At 34.0% G+C, this 24,127-nt stretch overlaps 1 protein-coding gene across 4 annotated transcripts in view; it reads left to right on the top strand.

Moving 5' to 3' along the window:
• Positions 1-24,127, top strand: part of Wgn (Tumor necrosis factor receptor superfamily member wengen) — a 112,708-nt gene that overhangs the window by 80,791 nt on the left and 7,790 nt on the right. Inside the window, exon 5 of one of the 4 annotated variants that reach the window (XR_012993250.1) lies at positions 18,875-19,043. The exons of the other annotated variants lie outside the window; for them this stretch is intronic. The gene's annotated coding sequence lies outside the window, so the exon portion shown is untranslated. The remainder of the gene's footprint in view (positions 1-18,874; positions 19,044-24,127) is intronic. 4 annotated transcript variants of the gene reach the window in all.

Raw genomic sequence — 24,127 nt, 5'->3', positions numbered from 1 at the left:
GCATTAGATAGAAGAAGCTGAAAATGTCGTGGAAATTCAAAAACTTTTATCAGAAACTTTTATTTTTTTTACTTTACCACCTTACTATACTTTTTTAAAATTTTACTTTTATAAAGTAAAAGAAACCATTACTAACAGAGAGACGATAAAAACTTTTGGGCAAATATTATATGGTTTGACGAAATAAAGATGAATAGAATGAATGCATTGTCAGTTGGCAAGAAGTAGGTTTGAAATTAATTAAATTACAGAAGAGACGTATGTTTTTACTGTTACCTTTGGAGAAGGAAATATAATGATCTGAAGATGCATGAGAGCTAAGTGTGTTGAAAGTTGGAAGCATCCACAGAATACAGGAAAGAATAACTATCAAAGACTAAGTGAATATTTTGGACGCATTTAAAAACAAACATAGAAAGATGGAGAAAGTAAGTTATTAATTTCATTGTCCTGTTGAAAAATGATCCCAAACATCGCAAAGGTAACTATGGTTAAAGGAGTTACAGTTTAATTAATAAATTACGGTTACAAAGAAAAGAAAAACAAATTAAGAGGATCTTCTACTGTAAAGTGTGCTTTTTTGCTTCCTTTAGTATTTTTTTATAAAGGAATTATGCAACTTCTTGCATCGGCGTTTTCCATACGTATTTGTTACTCTTTCAATAATATTTACAAATTTTTACAATGGGAAATAGACATAACTCGTACACACTCCCGCACCGAAAAAGTGTTCTCGTGTTTCCTACGATTTCAGCCGCTCTGTTTGTTTAAAATAAAAAAACGAAAAAGATTCTTAATCAAGATATATTTGCCTATAGCAGATACTAACAAGATAGAACAAAATTGATAATTAAAAAAATGGCAGCATTTTGAAGCTGAAATAACAATATTTTTGGTTATTTTTAACCATTGCTGGCTAAAAAAAAAAATAGAAAAATAATAATTTTGACTTGATTGTGGTATGGGTTATAGTGAAACATACACTGAAGGTATTTAAAGTTTGTCTGTATCATTTCAATTAAAATCATACTTAACAGTTAATCTGCCAGCCAAAGATCGTAGAGAGGACCTTCCTCTTGTTCAAGAAAGTCCTGCTTTGATGATTTTTCAGCTATTTGTGCAATTTGGGCCTTCTTTGCAACATCTGTTATTCGTTGCTCTGATCGATTGATTTGATATTTGTCACGTACAATTCGACCTGTTGATAACAGTTATGTCCATTTCATACATAACTTTCAAAATACTTGAAAAGCCTTGGTCAAAGATGTTAGCAGCCAAAAATGTTATTCCCATTGTTAAGAATCCACAATGAATGTGCTTTAGAACAAACGTCGAAATCAATGAATTGAGCGATTCATTGTTGTTCTGGGTCTCCGCTCTTAGACATCATTGTAATAAATCCTCCGATGATAAATTTTCGTCAATTGGTTTTATAACTTTTACCACTTTATCGCTAAGAGACAGATCGTGTTTAAATGTAGCCGATGCTCTTATTTGTCTTCTTTAGGTTTCGTTTTTTCACATAACTTACGTCCTCATTTTTTTGGACAGTACTTTCTTCATCGTGTGGATTAATATCCGAAATGCTTTTGTATCCCATCTTCAATATAGTTTGTACTGTAGTTAACACCATACAGTTATTTGCCCTAACAAATACTTCCATTTTGTCTGCACTATGGATATGATTTATGGTACAGGTATCCTTGTGATTTTCATACCAGCTGCCGTAATTGTCAATTGCTTTATTTTTCTTTTCCTTCCACGTGCTACGTGTTTGACATAAGCTAGACTACATTATCCATTACGTTTTTGCTCAGATTGATGAGTGTTCTGATACTGAACAACGAACTGAATAGCTTGACTGAGCAATACATATAATTTCGTTAATTTTAGGAGTTTGGTGATATGCTTTTACTATGCATATATTTATAATTTGTAAGACTATATTCTTTAAGAGAATGCAAAAAGAGATTGAATTGTTTGACGGGTTACAATAGAAGAACCCTTTAATGTTCTTATGCAATCACCATCATCTCCGTACAAAATTTATAGGATCTTTAAAAAAAATCACTGGCAGATTGTAATAGTGCTAATAATAATAAAAACGATTTATGGGGAAATATGCAGACAAAATAGACAGATACTGCACCAGATTATTGGAGAATATTAATATGGAGTATGCTAGGGTGAAGCAGTTCTTGAAGCAAGAGGTGAATACACTAAGTATTAATTAATAAATAATTACACTCACATAATTTTTCTTTTAATTTTTTTAAAGAAATTACAATACTTATTCAATCACAACTTTCATTGTTAACCTTTGTTAAAATCTTATATTTTTAATACAAAAGCTTTGACTGTGATTGCAAAAAATAATTCATTGAGAATATGTGAAGAAATATGTGAATCACTACATATTATTACTGTAATCTTTAATTTGTCATAAATTTGTTCTAAATTGTTGATAAATTTATACAATGTATTTAATAATAAATATGTAAAGAAATGGTAAAAATGCAGATTTTGCAAATGATAATTATTTAGAAGTTTGACCTACTCACTGTTTTCGATCATTTATGGATGTTATAGAGTTGTAAGGTTTAGAACAAATTTTTCCTTCCCATGTAAATACAATCGGTTACAGTGAAAATCAGACATAACTCGTTAGCCATTAATTTTTTTAAAAATTACTATATGCCCGTATAAAACAAAGTTAAACTTCACAGTTTATGATTTATACATTATTTATTATTACAAAACATGAAATAAAAAATGATACATACTTCTACATAAATAAAATTATCGTCACTTTGAATACATTTGTGAAAATAACATCACAATAAAAATTATTCATCTACTTAGATTTAAAGACAACAAATAAAAATTGTAAAATATATGTTTAGTACTTTGTGGGATTTCTTTTATTCTGTTATACAGCTTTGAGTCTATTGTTCATCGATTAGGCAATTTTCGTTCACTTCACAAATAGTGTTTTTCAACAACCACTTCCTTACTACTTCTGCCTTATGCTTAGGCTCATTATCTTGATATATGTGAAATATCCAATTTTTCTGCACTCTGTTCTAAATTGTTTTTTGAAATGTTTAAATATTGCTATTTATCCGTACTTCCTTCTATTAATTGTAAACTTTCAACTTCTAATGCTATTACACATCTCCAAACCCATAATTGCATCTCCCCCATGCTTGAACGTTGATTTTACTATTACTTTTCTATCAGAACCATGGACTGTAAATTTATCTTTGTCGGTGAAAAGCCCGTTTTTCCATAAAGAAAAATCTTTGTTCGTATATGCCCTAGTAAATTCCAATCTTTTTGTTTTATTTTTCGTACCGATGAATAACTTCCTGCGGGTTATCCGGCCATGAAAATGATTTTTTCGTAAAATTCTCCTAATATTTCCAAAATGGACTTTTTTATTTAAATATTTTTGAACATTTTCCGCAAGTTTTTGTGGCATTTTTCATGGGATCTTTCTTAACTTCTCAAAGAGTATAATTTTTCTTAATATCATAAACGATCGTTAAGATATTTTTCATATTTCTTTTGTTTTATTTGAAATATGGTCATCTTCATTATATTGTTTAATAATGTACTTTATGTTGCTACAATTTCTGTTCTATATCTTAGAAATTTTCCTCTGAGATTTATCTTACGAATGAAGAAAAATAATTAATTTACGACTCTTTTAATGTTGTATGCTTTTTTCGACCTTTCATTTCATTTACAAAGCTTAAGAATTATATATTTATACTGTAGTTAGATCTTAATCTAATACCTAATAATATGTAACATTTAAAAACAATAAAACTAATATGTTTTAAATCACTATTTTGTAGGTGGACGACTGTTAGTCTGAGACATATTTCACAGATGTCACATTCTAGTTTTTAAGTAATATCTAATAAAGTTTATTGTAGATACAATAATATTATACTGTTTGCAAAAGTATTGCATCTGATATATTGTTATTTATGGACAAAAATAAATCAACAAAGGAGGATTGGACAATTAGTAAATGGACGATTTTCAGTGTGACAGACTGTATATTTCTCTTAGTCTCCGAGATATTTACAAAATTCTATCGGTATTACTACGTTGAACTGTGACTATACACATGCACGTTCGTGGCAGAGTTCATAGCCAGGTGACCGTCACTGTACTATGCATGCAACATCACTTTTCGTTTGCCACTGTTTATAGAAACGACAGGTAAATGGCTGCTTGACACTCTCGCATACACTGTTACGACAACGTATGTACAAGTCAAATTCAATGTAGTACTAACAGAAGCATTGTGGACTAATACTAAACATTCAGGCAGGTTTCTTTTTACGTGGGGGAAATCTTCAAAAAACAGACTCCCCGACATCTTGGAGTGGGACACTAAAACCCACCACGATGACCATCCACGCACATTTTCGGAGGGTACCAGGAACTAAAAACATCAAAGCTTCCGATGCCACGCTCTCCCCCTGCCCCATCTGTGCAATGGATTTTCTGCAACGTGCATATTCTCTATGTCTGGACGTTTGCGTCGCCCTTCCCCCTGTGAGTCCCAATTTCACGACCGTCGGTGGCCCCCATATCTGCGCCCGATGGCATCAGGGATGGTCTTAAATTTCTGCTTCTGAGGGAAGAAGCCAACTTTTTCTCTGAGAGCAGCTCCGTCGATTGGCAGGATTACCCACCTTCCAGGTAAGGTGGGGCGGAGGCACGAAGCGCAAGGCTAGGGTCTTCTACTTTCTCTCGTTGTCGAACATGGCTCTCATCACGCTCGGCAGCGAGAGATTCGCTTCGATTATCGCGACCAGGATACCACACTTACTCGCATAGGCGGAGCACACTTCTAGGGTGTTTTGCGCCATGTTCTGGTTCTCTGGATAGTGCCAGCAGCGCGTCGTCAACTCCTTCCATATACGGCGTAGATACCACCCGAAACAACCATGCCCGGGCAATACCTGCACTATACGGTAGGCAAGTGCGCCAAAGCGTCTGCCCTGTGACTTCAACAGCAGCGGTTGAATAGCCCCGACAGTTTGCTAGCCGAACATTGGTTTGGTTAGCTCCTGTTTCCATTGTAGCAGTATAGTCTGTTGAGCCTGGTATTTGTTGAGTCCTGACCCGTAAAACCAGCTGCTTATGGACCCGGCGCAGCATTGTTCAGTTGCACCGGGAAACGACTAGGTCGTCCCCCCCAATTCAGGCAGGTTACGAAAATACACTCCTTTTACAATGAAAGTGTAAAATATATTTGAAAATGAAACTTTTCACTCTACATACCTCGATTTTTTTACCAAGACTCATTTACTCTTGACAAAGCCCTTCCTTCGACTGCCTCGTTCGTCTTATGCAGTCTAAAATTTCCAGCGCGTTCCTAGGATCCATTTACACTCTTGCAACAGATATCACACTGTAAATTATAAGTATCCGCTCAATACCGTTCACTCTATCCCAAACGCTTTTTATTCACACTCAGTTATATCGATATTTATCTCACATCTACAGTGTTTTACGGATATCTTGGAAACTAAGGCAAGTCGCACGTACATGCAGATAAAAAAGCTATTCCAAATCTTATCCTTTACGACATATGTACAAGTAATTGAAATTGGTGAGTAGGCCAAACTTTTGAAAGATTACTATAAGTTTTTATTTATGATTACATGCTAAATTTTTATTTATAAAGTTCTTTTAAGATTGTTAGATGTTTAACGAAATATCTATTTGATAATGAATACAAATATCTCAGGTCGGTTGAGTATGGCTTAGCTAGACACTATTTAGAACCTATATTTTCTGGGAAATGATAGGCCGTGAAGATCCAGTTTTTGGGTTACGTCACTTTCCAGATTTATTTAAATCCAGTCGATAGTGTACAAAACTGCAGTTGATAGTATTAAAACACTACGTCAATCTATTAATGAAGGCTGCTATCAAATGCGTAAAATATTCGACTTATTCGTTTACATCCGAAAAACGGTGATATGAAAAAATACTCATAGTTTTCTTTTCATGCGGAGGAAACCTTCCAAAGACTTCCAAAGACTTCTTGGAGTGGGGTCGAGGAAAGTGTGGGATGCTTCAGGGGAGCCGGGTGCGAAGCCTACACACTAAAATTTTCATGGTGACCATACATGCATGGTTTTGGAGGAACACTGTAAAAAGCAAATAGCATAATATCCAGTGTCTCCCTCCTCCTCCTTAGTGTAATGCGGTGACTGCTTACACTCCATGTTTCATAGCCAGCCGCTGCTGCCACCGCAGCACATAGACTTCCGGGCCTGGTGTCTGAGGACCTCCATCTCCTGTTCCATCAGGATAACTTTCCGTCCACAGGACTCGCAGCAGTCTTTATAAAAAGCCGCGAGCATATCCTCCGGGACAAATCCTCTTGACAGGAGGGTCGTCGTCTCATAGGACATGGTCCTATACCTGTGGGGGCTCCGTAGAGCCAGTCACTTATGAACCCAAAGTGGCCAAGTCGGGGGCCCCATATAGGGCTATCGAATGGAACATGCGCGCGTAAAAGCGGCAAATCCAGTTTCACGGGCCCCGCAGGTTGGGGAGGTCTTATGTTGGTGGAACTCCATGCTTTGAAATACCTTGCCAATCCAATTTTAATTTATGCAATTTTTGATGTGTCTTTGGATACTATCAATATATCGTCGACGTATACTACAGTTAACATCGAGTCTCTCTCTCCACCCACGATAGTTGACGCACGTGTCATTATTCGTTGAAGTTGCTCCGATATTTCGCAATTCTTTGTCGAGCCTCTCATGCCATTTACAGCCGGCTTGACGAAGTCCATAGAGCGTCTTTTTTAATCGGCATACTTCCAACACCGTTTTAGGCTGCCTTATGACGCTAGAGTCTCATCTCACAGTCTGAATGTTGCGGTTCAACGCTTCGTACGTTATTTTGAGCACTTCCATGTATATATTTTCGTTAAGTGGACAGTTCAGGTATGCTGTCGCCACATCGAGTTGATGTATCGACATACCGTGCTGCGATACAAGGATGGTTATAAGTCGAATCAAATTGAGGTGTGCAAATGGTAAAAAGTTTTTGTCAAAATTGATTCTTGGGTGCTGAGAAAATCCCTTGTTTTACGTTTCTTCAGTATTCCGTCTGGCGCAAACTTTCTTCGCAGCACTATTCGATTTTCTATTATATTCTGATCTATGGAACGATCGATAATATCCCAAGCGTTGTATTTGATAATGCGACTAGCTCTGTCACCATAGCCTTGCTCCACTTGTCCGCATTGTTACCAGTTACAGCCTGTCGAACTGATACTTCGCTAAAAAAGGACTGTTCGGATTCGGATTCGCTATGTTTGCATTGATGAGGTTATATAGGTCTGCTCCGATTCCGCTACGTTTACATTGATAAGGTAATATTCTTTTCAAGGCCAACCTCTCTTCCTTCTCATGACCTTGCGAGACCTCCTTGGATCTCTTTTCAAGGCTTATGAGGCTTTTTCCAATTCTTCAACTTGCAAATTCTCATCGTTGTTAGACTGGTCATTTAGTCAATTATATCATGACCTTGCGAGACCTCCTTGGGCCTCTTTTCAAGGCTTATGAGGCTTTTTCCAATTCTTCAGCTTGCAAATTCTCATCGTTGTTGGACTGGTCATTCAGTCAATTAGACATTTCGTATAATGTATCCTTTGAGTCTTTTAAAGTTAGCGCTGGCTGCAAATTAATCCCGATAGCAGTAGTTTCCAGTGTTGACCTTTTTTTCTCTTGTCAAATCCGTCTCACTGACTTTGCTTTCGCTCAGAAATCACACCCGATAGCCTTTCGCTAGCTCTGAGCAAGCGAGCAGGTTACCTTCTCTCGCCTTGCTCTCCAATTTTCCTTTGTTTGGTGACCGATCCAGTACGAAGATCTTACAGTCAACCTTCTTCAGATGACTCATGTTTGGTTTTCTACCATGCTGAAACTCGAAAGATGTTTGTTGTGGCGTTTGTTGTGGCGTTTGTTGTTGTGTACGCGCCCTATCGTTTATGGCTGGATTAGCGCGGGTACCGAGCACGTCCTCGGCACACGTACAATCCACCAACAAGCCAACAACCCTACTTGGATTACTTGGAGGTCTGCTAAGCAGCTGCGGGGTCATTAAGACAACTTTCGCATCTTTACGATTTTTAACAATTTTAACTTCCAAGAGCCCACGGTTTCCAACTAACAATCCCACTCCGGGTTTCTCTTTCCTCCGACATAGCTGTCCACCTCCCAAATTCCTCGACCAATAACTTTTCGAACCGAACGTATAAAACGGAGGGTTGACACGCGGAGGACACAATTTTGCCAATCAGTTCACACAGTAACAAGCAAACAATTTTGCCAATCAGTTCACACAGTAACAAGCGAACATTTCGCCAATCAGTTTGCCACTCTACTACAAGAAACATTTTTTACCAACAAGTTCGATAGTTACACAAGACACAAGAGCTCAACACAAGTTACAAGAGTTCGACAAACAAACTACAAGAAACCAGAGTTCGGTGGCTAGAGTTCCGTGGCCAGTTCACACGAAATACTCAACTTACCAACTTTCGCCAACACTACGATAAATACACCTATGTTAAGCCATCGACAAGACTTGTTTCTTTAAATTTCCAACGATCTCGACACCTCTAAAAAGCTGTCGAGAAGTGCGGACGACGAGACGCTCCAATTCAACATCTCTCGACGTCCAACGCGCTACAATGTCTTTCCATCCAAAATATGTGTGCGGGCATTGGTTCGTTGGATAATTTGCCGCAGAGACTGCCTCAGTTCAGCAGGATTACAGAAGGCTAGATTTTACGAGCAGGCATCGAGCTATTCCCACCAGTATTCGATTTCTTCGCTTGTCAATACCGTTCTGTTCCGGCTTACTTGCTATTGACAGCTGCCGTTGAATCCTGTATTTGTCGAGCTATTGGTTAACCTTGTGCATTCGAGAGGTAATTTTCGATCATAACATGTTTTGATGCGATAGCTCGAGAAGTGACTCTCGGTCACCACTAGGTTCGATGCGGTAAGTCAAGCGGCAACGATTCTTATTAGGTTTGATTTCTTTAGAACTCGAAGCATCGATGCCAATGTATGTATAATAATATTACAAAGTGTAGAATGATGCATTTTCAAATAGCTATAAGATTTTCTTATTTTAAACTAGACCGTGATCACGGATAAAGCTGCGTTTTCAACGTTAGTCTGAACTTGGCAGTCGTGGTAACAGAAATATTATTTGCAAATTTTTTGAGTCCTATAAGCATGGAACGTGGTAATAAAATCAGCTCAAGTAAAGATGAGTTTGATTTTTCGCTGTTAAACAATGAAATTACATCTATACGTAGAACACTTGGTGGGAGAGGGAAAGAAAATTCCAAAATATCTTCAATTAGTTCGTATATTATTTCTAAAACAGTAAAAAAAAAAAAACAGAGAAAAGAATAGCCACTGTTAGTTACAAGGAATATTCGGTGCTATTATCTGACTGCAGAATTTTAATTTTAGAGCTCTGCTGATTTTCCATTGTTGCCTTAGCCTTCTAAAACTCGGTAAAAACATCTCTTTTATTTTTTATGGAGCGTACTTCGCAACACCTTGGCTTACTATCGATAATCAGCCGTGTTATGTCGTGTTATGTGTTTGTTATATAATATATTATAGGTTGCGTTCTTGCTAATCATTGACTACTATCGGTATTTTACATTTATCAATTCCAAAATGCATTTACATCTCCTGACGAACGTAAACGTATGTTTTTATTCTCTAAATTGCTAACTGGGAGGAGTGGGAGAACTTTTTCTTTTCTTTCTTCCTTCACGCATCATGCGTTGAAGACATTAGGCATTAAATATCCTAGACAATGATGCTAGAGACGCAGTAAATGATTCCCTGATTTAATGGATTCGGCATTGACCTTGCCAGATTCGATTACATGGCTAATTTGAATATACTAGGAGCACCGATAAATAATGTAAATTTTCTTTAATAATATGTATTTAAATTTCTACAATCTTATTTACGATGCCTATTTAAATAATTTCCATCGATTTCCACAATCTTTTGCCATATGGAAACCAAGGTTTGTATGCTTCTTTGTTTTATGTATCCATAAAAGGACTGAGGTTCTTCGTTAAAAAATTTTATTATTGCAATTTGTTTACGTAATTTGTAAATCTTTGACCATCTAAATAATACTCCAGGGAACGGAACAGATGTTAATAAGAGTATTGTTAAGGCACGTAAGGGGTCTGCGTGAACCCGCCAGTTTATGGCCTGATTAGCGCACGTACCGAATGTCAAGTCAAACGACAATAATCATAATCTGGGTTTTTGGGCAGCTGCAAACTATCTGCAAAGTCATTAAAAAAGCCTTTCCAAATTGTACAATTTTCATTAACTTTTGCCTTCAAGAACTTTAGGTCGCCAACTAACAGGAAAATTCCCACTCCAGGTCTCCCTTTCCTTCCACACAAACTATCCACCAATTAGACACCACCTTTTCCACCTTCTTTACAAATAAATTATCCAATAAGATTCAATATCGAATGTATGAAATAGCTGAAATAGCCACGAGCAGAGCGATTCCGTGCTAAGTTATCAAACATAAAAGATTCAAGGGTACCTTCCATCGTAGTCGTCTAATTATTTCAGTACAGTTTCTTTTTATAAACACTAATACTTAACATACGAGTCCATCTTCGTAATACACTCGCACAAATTTAATTAGGCGAGTTGGAACGCGTAGCGGTATGATACCATTTCAAATACTACGCGTCTGTATCATTGCTCCGCTTAAACGTGTTAACTGTTCACAATAAGTGGCAGTAGCAACCATATTTCCATGTTTTAACAGTTCAAAATAAATCATCACGTGTATGTTTCAGGATACACACAGTATCACTCTATTTCCATGAATATTCGGCTTCAGTTTGCTCTGGAGATATCGTATTCATTTGGTGATAATGATTCAATGATTCAAAACTTCGGAAAACATACTATTAATATTGTTTACGACAATGCTTGCATTGTTGCCTTTACGATATTCGTGCAACATACAATGCCTAATATGGCTCCCTATTGCTTTAACTGAGCTTATTCACTTTAAATGATGACAAGTTCTTCTCCACAACTAAGTGTCTCTTTCAATAAGTTCTAAGTATCTTTTACAATAAGAAGGTAGCAGCACTAATTGATCGACGAACGTTATATCGACGTGACATTACTTTCCGGTATATCTAGAGTATTTTATGATTTTATTCGCAATCTTATAAAATTTAATTTCGATGAAATTCTAGAGGACAGCTGAGCCTCGTACAAGAAAAACATCTACAGCAGAGGAAAGAATTCTGTGGGATTGGCAACCATCCCACAGACCATGGGGTGACCATTGTGGTTTCCTTTTCGGATTATGGTGGATAATTCATTTTCGTCACCAGTGACTACGCGATTCGAAAAGAGTTCTGCTTCGAAGTCCAACGAGCAATGAGTTACAAACGGCAACTCTCATTACTTTGTTTTTCGCAGAGTGAACATTCAGAACCCATCTTCCATATTGCCAAATTTTTTCCAATTTTTTTTAAATGTTCTCTCTCTCCAATCGTTAAACATGGATCTTCTTCAATACCGGTCCTTAAATGATCGTCCTCAAGGATAGAAGGCCTTCCTGATCTCTCATTATCCTCCAAATTGAAATCTCCATTTCTAAATTTCTGAAACCACCTCTGACATTTTCGAACATTCAAAACTTCGGAATACATACTATTAATATCTCCCTATTGCTTTAACTGAGCTTATTCGCTTAAATGATGACAAGTTCTTCTCCACAACTAAGTATCTTTTTTAACAAGTATCATATGTTGGTTAATGATCGTTTATTGGTTCTAAAGTATCATACGTTAGTTTAGAACCGATAAACGATCAACATCGTGCAATTGAACGATCTGACATTATTTTCCGAACATTACATTTAGGTTCGTGATCCGTGCAATGTTTTTCTCAAACAAGACACTGCATTCGTCATCCGTGATGCGTCCAACCAACAACAAATCCATGTGCAGATGGCGGTTATACATACAATGTGCCAATATGCATACAATTTTCGCATATGCAGAGCAGTACTTTTTCGCGTGTCTCGATCTGTGTTGTCGAGTGATTCGCGAGATTTAATTTTCCGATTTAATTTAATTCGGAATGAAAATCATTTTGATTCCCACAGAGATGCAACGAACAACCACTGTCCAGGCATTACGCGCCGCCGCTCGAAATGCATCCGCACGGTTTCCGCATCATTATCGTCATTCGGATCAATTTGACCATCACAGGAATGGTTCTCGACGTATCTCGCATCTTGATGTGATTTGCTGTTCGTTTGTCGCCATTTCGACATTCATGACCGAATTTATGACATCGAAAGTATTTAATATACAGTGCGGTCAAAAAGTTTCCGGACTGCAATTGTAGAGTGCGTTTGTAGGGTAGTAGAAATACGAAAATTGCAGCATGTTATCTTCCATTGTTTAACTATATGCGTGGCAAATTTTGTAACAATCGGTTACATAGTCGTGAGGTAATTGATAATTATAAAAATTCTAATTTTACGATTCTTAGAATGAATGATTTTCGCGAACGGAGTATATGCATCAAATTCTGTTTTAATCTGAAGAAAAATGCATCTGAAACGATGCAGGTCCTTCAAAGTGCCGTCAGTAATACATTTATGAGTAGCTCACAGATTTACGAACGGTATGGGAGATTTGAGAATGGAAGACTCTCTGTTGACACTAGAACCACCGATAGATTTCGTAATATATTATTAAGGTATACCTTATATATGTCTAAAAGAAAATCAATCGACGAGGAAAAAGAAGAATTTATATAATTGATCACACGTGTAGAATAGAAGAATCATAATATCTTCAGAAAGCATGTCATGGAATTTAAAGTAAATTTTATTACGAAAGCAGTTGAAACCAGTCATTTTGACTGGTTGGTAAATCTAGTGTTAAAGATGATTCAAGAACGGAAAGGCTACCAACCTCCACTACCGACAAAAAGAAGAAAGAAATTGAATCCTTTCTCTAAGGAAATCGACGAATCTCAATTAAACATCGAAAAAAGTAGAAATATCAATAGGCTCGTGTCAGACCATTGTCGAGAGACTAGAATACACACAAGTGGTCTCAAAGTTCATACTGAGAGTATTAACGGCCAAGTAAAAGCAAAACAAACAAAAAAATTGTGGTGGAATTGTTGCAACAAGCAGAAACAGTTGAAAATTTAAAAAAAGAAGTAATCACGGAAGATATGACTTGGGTTTATGAATATAATGTAGAGACTAAACTGCAACCAAGTCAATAGGTTGAAAAAAATGGGCCCAGGTCGAAGAAAGCATGCACGAGTCGATCAAAAGATAAAATAATGCTTATCGTTTTTTTGACTACAGAGTTTTTGTGCACTATGAGTATGTTTCACATGGTACCATTGTAAACGCAGTATTCTATCGAGAAATTCTAAAGATTGTATCAGATTGTGGAGAGAAAATCGTGGCTGCTGCACCATCGTATCGAGTACAAAAGTACAGAAGATTTTTCAAATGTTTCGCGATAGTCATGTACGGAAGAAAAACAGTGATTAGTTACGAAATTGTATTTTGGGGACTTGAAAAAAAAGTCATATTAAGTGCCCAACGTTTCAATGTATCGTCCATCAGGAGACTTCAAGTGGAAACATATTAATACTTATTGTTAGTTCTGTTGTAATTTTAATTTCTTAATGCACTTTACTTGGAAAGTTCATAACATACGAAAATATAGAATGCATAGAAAGAAATTGACACTGTCTCTAGAGCCATAAAACAGATGAGAAACAGTTTGTTCATAACATGCTGATTGGGTACCGGAACTCTGAAGATTCTTACTAGATAAATTTAGTTTTAATTGTTGTAATCTCAACTACGTCACTTTGTTTAAATTCATTTTATTTTCCAATTTGAGTACACATTATTTCTTTTTACATTACTTAAATTGATATTTTCGCTAACATTCATATAAATCGGGTATTTATAAATTGGATCTCAATAATGAACAAAGGGTAAAACACCAAAAATAATTAAGGTTACTTTAAATTACAATAGCTTTGCGTCGATTACCAAAACTCTACTTTTCGCGAAAATTGTAGATATCGTGATATATACATGCTTTTATCGTTGAAAATACTCCTAATAGGTTGTTCAATAAGTTTTATCGAATGACAAAACTTATTGAGCAACCTACTACTATATTGTTCAATAAGTTTTGTCGTTTTTCCGATTGCAAAAAAACTACTATGACACTTTAACTTTGAACAACTGTAAATATACGAATGAGTCGACAAATCTACACGAAACTTCACACGTGTTCATCAAACAGTAGTATTATTTTTAGAAAAATAAAACGACGAAACTAGTAGTTCCATTTCTTATCAAACGACAAAACTAGTAGTTCCATTTCTTATCAAACGACAAAACTTATTGAGCAACCTATTATACTATCATGATCTTTCCTCTTCCTAATGAGTGAAACCTACCACATCCTGGCAAAGTGTTATTGGCGAAGACTGGGCGCTTAAACTACTATAAACATACAAATCACACTATTGAAACGTTTATGAAAATCTGAGAAAAGTTATGGCTACAATACGCAGTTATTCGATTTAATTAATACTGTTTATAGTACAGAGGACTATTCGAATATTCCAAGTTTTATCGAAGGAGAGCGTTTGACCGACCGATACGGTTGTCTAAATAATTAAACGCAACGTTCATTTCCGGTTTAATCTGACCTCAATTATGATACGAGTTTACGCGCATTAAGGAAATTTACTCGAAAGAGAAAAGAACGCAGAATATGAAAATATCTTCTCTAATTGTGTGTGACTTAATTTGAGGATCAAACTTAAAGAAATGATATAATCAAAATAAAATATTTCTTTTATTATAAACATGACTTTACAAATGAAACAGAAAATTCGATAAAATTGACAGTTGTGGGGATGAATATTTCTTCATGAAGATAGTTCTTGTCGAACTCAATGAAAATTATCAACTTCGAAGTCTGTATTTTTTAAACAATTTCGACAACGGTAAAATGGTGAGTTAAAACTTTCCCATATTCCCCCTTCCAACTTCTACGTAAATTGCAACAGATTTAAATTTGCGCAAAATCCTTAGTAGTAAATACAAAAGCAATCGATTTGGGATGGAATGACATTTTAATTGCTTGGAGTACTGTTTGTTTATCGTTATGATACGGATCTCCGTGAACGGAACAAGTACTGTTAAGATATCGATTCTTTTTTATTGTAAAAACATTACCAATCGATTACATTTTGATAAACATGCAATGAAATCTATATTAAAGGTGTTAAATATGGCAATCATTAAGTGGTAATCATTAAGTAATCAGTAAATGTGGTCATCATTAAAAACCTATTGTAAATATTTTCTTAAGTCTATAGGGAGCAAAAAGGGATGAAACTGCTAATCATCGAAAATGAAAACATATTAATAATTATTGAACGATTAAAGATATTTTAATGAGACTATATTTCACTGTTACTAAAAAATAGAACAAAGTTACTACTTTCGGATTATATAATGTTTTTCCGAGTTATTTTTATTTTATACGAGTCACATTCATTTCTTCGATTTATCCGACTAGAGAAAATGCATACGAATCGTTGCAACAATATATATACTCTCCAGATTTTAGTGTATTCTAAGGAAAATATTTGGTTTGTTGGAAAATGTTAGCGGTAATAAAATCGACGCGAATGCATTCCGAGAAATATGATTAATGTTAAAATTAATCCTAAAATGTTTTGTACAGTACTAACGAGGTTTGTGAAGATCTCTAAATTAATGCAATTATATTCTGATTCATCGACTATAGAAGTGATGTCGTATTTGTCAGATGAAATACAATTTTTCTATTGTCACTCCTTATTTAGAATTTTGCCAGATACTAGTTTCGAACTACTATCCAGAAATTCTTTCGTTATCGTTTTTTGAAGAGAATGTTAGATTTTCTCGATGGAGTGATAGAATTTTACGCAGACTAATACGTAAAGGATCATACACTGAAATTTTGCCTTGTTACACAACACAAGTTCATATTTGTATTTCGCGGAAGAAATGAATAGGAAAGCAAAAGTTAGGAGAAAATGATGGCAATGACTAATACAATATACCACAAGGAAGGCAGTTCTCGAAAAAGAAATTCTTAACTGGTTCTGCACTGGTAATGAAGACGAGTATGATCTAAATAATCTGCAAGGTAATCCATTAACGATCTATCCATTAAACAAGGTTCATAGTCGATGAAGAAACCAGCAAATTATTTAACAGTTTAATTTTGTGGTCGCACAATAGGATGGTATTAATTTTTCAACTTCCAATTTTTTGTTATGCTACTCTTCTAAATTGCGACACTAGATGAGAAAATAATATATGCAAAATTTCAAAGTGATCGGACAACGGGAATAATTGTCGCATTTAAGTCGAATATTAAAATTATAGTAATTTTAAGTTAATGTTTGGTATATGCAAAATTTTAAAGTGACTGGACAACGGGAATTTTTATCGCATTTAAGTTTATGTCAGATATAATTGTATTTCGCTATTTGTTTACGTTAGTTATATAACAGTAAAGTTAATGTAAGGACCGCATTAGACATACAGGGTGTAATGTAAATAGAAATAAATTAAACGAAATGGATTTTTCAAAATAATATTCAGTGATAAGTCACGTATATTCTTTGAAACGGGAGACTATGAAGAGATATTTATTTGGAGAAGAACAAATGAAAACATTAACGAAGATTGTTCAAGTCGCAAAGAAAAGCATCCACAATCGTATATGATATGGAGTTGTATGTCGCAGAAAGGACTAGGGAAATTGTGTATTCTTTATAAAAATGTCAATTCAGAAACATACTATGTTGTTCAATAAGTTTTATCGAACGACAAAATTTATTGAACAACCTATTACATTCATACATTTATATTTTGAAACATTTCTTAATTCCGAATATAGAAGACGTGTTTGGAGATTCTGCAGATTTTATTCTCTAAGACGACAATGCCAATTGTCATCGTAGTACAACGGTAAAAAACTATTTACTGCAAAATAATATTAAAACAATGCAATAAACCGTGAATAGCCTCGATCTGAACCCGAGAGAAAATTTATGAGCAAAATAAAAGAAACTGATTTGAATAAAAAGCCAGGTAATAAATACGAACTTTGGTATTCCATAAGATCATCATTGGAAGAAATTTCACTTATAAATTGTACAAATTTAATATTAATGCCACATCGTATTAAAACTGTTATTCGAACACGAGGTAACGTTAGAAAATATTAATAACATTTTTGATAGGAAACTTTTTTCTATGTAACATTTTAATTTTTGTTTACATTGTCTTTGAAGATAAATGAAAGTTCGTATTATTTTAATTGGTATAGTTATTTCTTGTAAAACTCCCTTACGTTCCTGATCGATTTTCATTCCATGCAATAACATTTTAAACTCTTAAAATATAGCAGTTTTTCATAAAAATTGTTATTAATGTGTACGATCGAAATCTTTCTGCCAGGGTTTGTAATATGCAACTGATGGTTCATCTGCTGACGTCGTATAGTGAGAAAACTTCTGCTCTTTGCACAATTATCGGGATGTCGGGGATTAGGATATCGATCTTTATAATAATTAGCTGTAGCAAAACCATTGTCATCACATGCACTCAAGGCAAGAATCATTTGTGTATATTCTCGATTGCTATATGTAGTCATATTGGCTATATGATAGTAACTAAGAGTTCGATTCGATAAACGTAAGAGAAAAGTAAGAATGATACAAAAAAGCATAACATCGACACTGTTTAGAAACACACCAAGTGACACAGCAATGTTTTTAAAATACGCGATAGTAGAAATAGCATACAGCGAAATACATTGAGTTAAATCTTGATCAAGTGCAAGCGTACTGGATAAACTTCCATAGCTATTTTTCTCGACAACAAATTTTATTCTATATTTTTTATTCAGTTTTTCATGTAAACTTTCTGCTTTTGCCACCAGTTCTATGACACCTTGTGTAATAGTAAGGCACTATTCAGGCTAATTACCTGAGGTAAGAAATCATGTGTTCGACCTTTGCAGGTGTGGGTATTTTACTCGTGATGACACGTCTTTCATAGTCAAGGGAAATATTACCTGACGTATTGTAGATTTATTTAAAACAAATTGCAAATGGAAACGAAGGATAATAACAAAATATATTTAGTTAGACCATAATGAAATTTAAATTGTTGGCTCAAAGATTCTCGGTAATAAACTGGTTTTACGTTTTTAAATTGAATCTTCGATCGAGTGTCACGATAGTAATAAAAGAAATCAAAGTTTTTTAAGAGAAAGCACGCATTCCCAAAAGAAAAACATGTAATAACATTGAAAAATTATTGACATTGCGGAAAACTTGGAGAAATTGATAGTGGTGTTAAACACGTCGAAGCAAATTATAGGAGTGAAGAGAAAAAGAATTTCTAAACTCTTTAAACGACATGATGATAAAAATAGAAGAAGATAAACTGTTTTTCATGCATCGAAGAAAAAAGAAGATAAACTTTTAAAGATGCTTGGTAAAGATAAAAATTTAATGAAAATGGAGTAATGAAAAGTAATCCTAAAAAAAAAAGAACAACAATTTCATGCAATGGCAGAAGTAGAAGGTACACATTTCTCATTCTGAAGTTGTTTTAATGTATTTGTAGATTTGAAGTAAATTTTTTGCTTGCATTACAGAATTTGTACAAATTACGTCAATTTCATCTAGCGATGAAGCAGAAGATTCTATAATATTATAGATGAGCTCGATTTTTTAAACGAATCAAATCCAAACAACCCAAAAAAGCCAAGAGAAAAACAGCGAATCACGAATATGAAGTTCGTCGCCACGTTAGATAAGTGCAAGGTGAGTGATAAAGACTCGCAATGCGTATTTTTATTGCTACTGTTGAAACACTAGGGCATAATATACATGACCTGATGATGATTCGATACGGAGTTATCGCAATCAGCTTCGAACAAACGCTACGATGAGTTTGAGCGAAGCATTCAAAAATAGTCCACTAAAAATTGTAAATATTTATTGAAATGGGAAAATACTATTACTCCTAACGGGTAAAAAATATGTTAAAAGATTATCAGTTATCATAATATGGGAACAAGAAGAAAACTTTTGGGAATTCCTGCGACAGAAAGACGCATCTGTAAAGCATAAGCGTTGGCGATATTGAAATTATTTGAAAACTGGAAATTAGCAGATCGAGTTCAAACCATTTATTGTGACGCAATGTCAATAAATATGGAACGATTTGAAGATGCTTGTATCATTTTAGAACAAATATTTACGAATGATGATTAGTAGTATTTTCCATGTTGTAAAAATTGTTAATTTTTATTAGCGTTGTCACGCCGATAAACGTTCAGTATCGCTTTGAAGTTCAGCCAGCTACAGTTTAAGTCCACGATTCAGCTCTTTAAATCTTTTCAAGGGAAAAGTATCGTTTATGGATTTTGATTTTTGTTAACAAATCTCGTCAGAACTGTACCAAACATTTTAAGATCAATTCGCTATAACCCTGTAACACGTAAACCAAACATTTTTCTTATATTGGATTCATGTCGTTTGAAAGAGCATTGAACAGTGTGTACAAATTTGGAGAGTGCATATTTTACTATAACGATTAGTATGTATTTGCTCCAGTCGGATAAATCGAAGAACTGGATGTGACACGTGTAAAGTAAGAATAAATAAAAAAAACATTACAGCATTTTGTAGCAAACTTCAATTTTGTTCTATTTTTTAGTAAAAATCTTATTAAAATATTGTCAATTGTCTAATAGTTATTAATTTATTTCGAATGTCGCCAAATGGCACTTTTATCTACTCTTACCCTGATATAACAGCCGACATTGATTCCAATTATTTTTTTTAAATTTTGCATTTGGTTTTCTCCAAACATATGGTTTACCCGTCAGAGCGAAAAATATTGAATTTAATCTCATCAGTGAATGAAACTGTCATCCAAAACAAAGAATCTTAATTTTTATGCAGTTTTGACAACTGTAAGCTTTTGAAATGATTCTTTTTGCTCACGATTGGTTTTCTTCGGGCAACTCTTCCATTGAAATTGTTTTTGCTTAATATAATCTCACTGTTTTTGAATTTGCTTTCTTCTCAAAATGGCTTTTGGTTCTATGGCTAATTCTGGACCACTTGATGTTGATTTTTTTTTCATTTTTCTTACGTCCCAACGTTCTTTGGATTCTGTGAATATCTTCTGTTTGTTTGGTTTTGATTTATTTTTCACGGTAGGTGTTTCTGGTTTTAAATTGTTTTATTATATTGTGAACCGTAGAATGACTTCGCCTTATTATTTTAGCAACATTTCGTAGTGTTAATTCATTTTTAAAATGATTTATAACAAGCTCTTGTATTTCCAGCGACATTTATACAGATTGTTTTGCCAATTTCAAGTTTTAAAACGAAATTTCGCAAAAACTAACAAATTTCTACCACCGGTTTTATACTTAACATAAAATAAAAGTAATAGATATTAAATGTAAAGTGAGAGGTGATTCTACACATTGTAAATATTCTCCCCGTATCATTGCCACCTGCCCAAGTTTTAGTTTGAGATTAGTTCTCATTACTTTTGGAATTTTTATGTTTTAGAAATGAGTGTAAATACAATAACTTTTGCTCTTGTTTCTTGTGAATTTTCATGAACTTAAGTATAAGTTACTCAAAATATTTTTAGGTTTGGTTTATTATTTACAATAACAATTCAAACATTTTTTTAAAACCTCTATTTTTTTTCTTATGCTATTAATAGTTTCACTTTGCTATTAATAGATTTTGAGCCATTGCACATATGGGTCACCAGAAGTTGTTGAGTTCTTCAGATAAAGATTTAACATTTCGAACAAAGATTTGATCGAGAAGTAACGTCTATTTGGTAAAGTATGTAAATTTTTACGAAATGAGAATATACAAATATGTATTTCGTCTAAGTTGTATTAAAAATTGTATGAAATATTGAGGTGTCCACTATTGATACAAATATGAATTATTATTAAGAAAAAATTTCTCGTTGAAGTAAAAAAAAATCAATAAATAACAAATGTTTCACAATTTTATTGCATAGTTTAGCATCGCTTGTGGAAGTTCTTGAAAAAGAAAATACTATTGAACATTGATTTTGTCTTTTAGTATTCTCCACATTCTTAAATATTCCTTTTACAAAATTCGTGTTCTAGAATCATATTCTTATTATTACATTTTGATTGGTTTAAAAATTGATTATAGCGACGACTGTTATTGCTAAAGCATATGCTTTCAGCTGACAGAGTAGAAGTGTCATTGAACCCCTATATCACCTTTAGGAACAAAATTTATTACGAACTATAGCATTTTACACAATTCTTGATCACTCCTTTCACGAAAATACTCTCTGGATAGCCCAATTTTTATATCAGCCATAAGATTTAAATGGGTATCTATTGTACGTACGGTACACGGTGTCTAACAATTCCTTTTCATATGTTCTGAGTCTTTTAAGACACTATTAAATACATACAGTGATTCAATAGTTCGTTTACACACTTCCACATGTTTTTATACGAACCTTTTTTGAAATCTGTGTTCAGTTCTGGTATTTCAATTCCTAATTTTTCCATTATATTTTTAATTTTTTCGCTTCGTTATCAGTTCTGTAGCAGGTAAGAAGATTAAATGTACTGAAGTAAATAGTATAAATATTTAAAATTATTATTATTTTTTTTATTGTATAAACATTCATAAAGTAGAATGAAACCATTTCCCCAAAATTTGAGAAAAGAACATTATGAGATGTCTTAAGGAAAGACAAACGCTATTAAATGATTTCATCCGAATACGGTTGATCTGTAAATATAATAGCAAAAATAAAAAAAATCTTCCTATGATCACATCTTAAAAAATAAATTCGAACCAAAAAAATTTATTAAAGACAGCTAAGTGGAATATTTTGAGTAGCATTTGGCTAAGAAAGCAAACAATGCTATAGAAATTCAAAAGTTATTACAAAAAGGCACATAACTATATGGTCAACGTTAATAAAAAAATATAAAAATCGCACTCGAGAAACGAGAAATTACAAAAGAGACGTGTTAAACTGTTAAACCCACTGTTAAATTGAGAGGAGATATTGTGATTTGAGGATTAACGATTATTTAGTGAGATTTGCAAAATAAATGGCAGAATACCTGCACAATGTTATTACAATTTGAAATAAATATTAAAGATGACGTGCTTTAACACGATAAAGAACACCTGCGTCGAGCGAATCGAACACCTGCGGTGTTTATTGAAAACATTAATAGTTGACTTTAACAATCATACTTCAAATTTTAATATGGAAAAAGGTGCAAGTAAAATGAGAAAATATTTTGACAGACTATTGTAAAATGTTCGTAATTAGCACAAAAAGAAGAATAGATGCTGTTCTAAATGCAAAAGTCGATTATACGAAATATTGACTACAAACTAAATTAAGTCGCATATTGTTCACAAGTTTTTGTTTCAGTTTTTGTATTATTTCGGTTGTAAAATAAATGTTATTTTGTAAAACAGAGGAATCGTTTGATTTTCAGATCTAATGTGTATTAAATATAAACTTTTCTAATATTAGAACAAAAAATGTGTTCATAATTCGTGAGTAGAGATTCATCAATGTCGTTTCATTTTATCAATTAGCCGAAGTAATAGATTTTTCTTCACAGTAGTTTATGACACACAAATTTATGGCTCTGGTTTCTTCTGATTTCTCTTGCTGAACAGTACGATATGCTTATCTTCTGTTTTCATGGTAATACTTGGTCTCTCGAATCGTTTCTTGGATTCATACGACCCTGTAATTTGGAATCGTACGAGGGCTGAGTGCCATTGACTCAAATTTCGTATATCATCGTTTAACCGTATCTTCCGTACGACGTCTGTCAAAATTTCAGACAGATTTATCAAATAGTTTTATTTTGGCAACTGTTCAAACTGGACAAGTTTGTATTTGTTTCCAACCATGGAAAAATAGCAATATCGGCCAGTGATTCGATTTCTTTTTTTTGAATGGGAAGACGTGTGAAAAAATCAAAGTGAAGTTACATGCTGTTTATAAGGATCATGCACCTTCGATGACTACAGTCAGATATTGGTTCAATCAATCCAAGAGATATGGTCAACAAGAGAAATTGCTGATGTTGTAAACATATTAATTGTATCTACACAAAATATTCTGTATGAAAAATTGGGCATGAGAAAACTATCGGAGAAATGGGTGTCACGTTTGCTCACAGTGGAGCAAAAATAAAAATAATTTTTTCATTATATTTTTGAAAAAAAAAAAAGAATAAAACCGCACTGATCTGTAATAGCCACAGCAAAACTGGTTGACGTGCGTTACGAATTGCTGTCTCGTCTCCAAATTTGACCTTCTGCGATTCATTTTTGTTCCCAAACTTGAAAAAATGGCTTAACAGAAAGAGGTTCATGTCAAATGAAAACATCATTGCCGAAACAAAAACATATTTTGCAAAATTCGACAAAACTCTGTTTTTAGATGGCTTGAAAGAGTTGGAATTTTACTGGACTAAGTGTATCGAGTTAAAAGGAGAATATATTGAAAAATAGATAAAAAGAATATAAAAAAAAATGCGTTATTTTCTCCTAACACGTATACATATCACACCGGTCTCGTACAATGGTATTGTGTTGTTTTTTGGCAATTTCTATTCAGCAGTTATAGCATTTAGCACTTCATTTTATTAGTTCAGAAACTAATGAATAACCAAAGCTGAAATTTTGTATAGTGCATTGCTCCTTCTCATAATATTCTTTAAATTTTATCTTCATCAGCCACTAGGGCCATTTGAAGATACAGCCAATAATGTTATAGATAATATCGTTCGAGATACACTGCTTGACTATTAAAGAAAGATTGTCGTTCTGAACATTAT

Source organism: Ptiloglossa arizonensis, chromosome 9, assembly GCF_051014685.1.
Source record: "Ptiloglossa arizonensis isolate GNS036 chromosome 9, iyPtiAriz1_principal, whole genome shotgun sequence".
NCBI lineage: Eukaryota > Metazoa > Arthropoda > Insecta > Hymenoptera > Colletidae > Ptiloglossa > Ptiloglossa arizonensis.
This window is presented reverse-complemented; position numbering and strand designations above follow the sequence as displayed.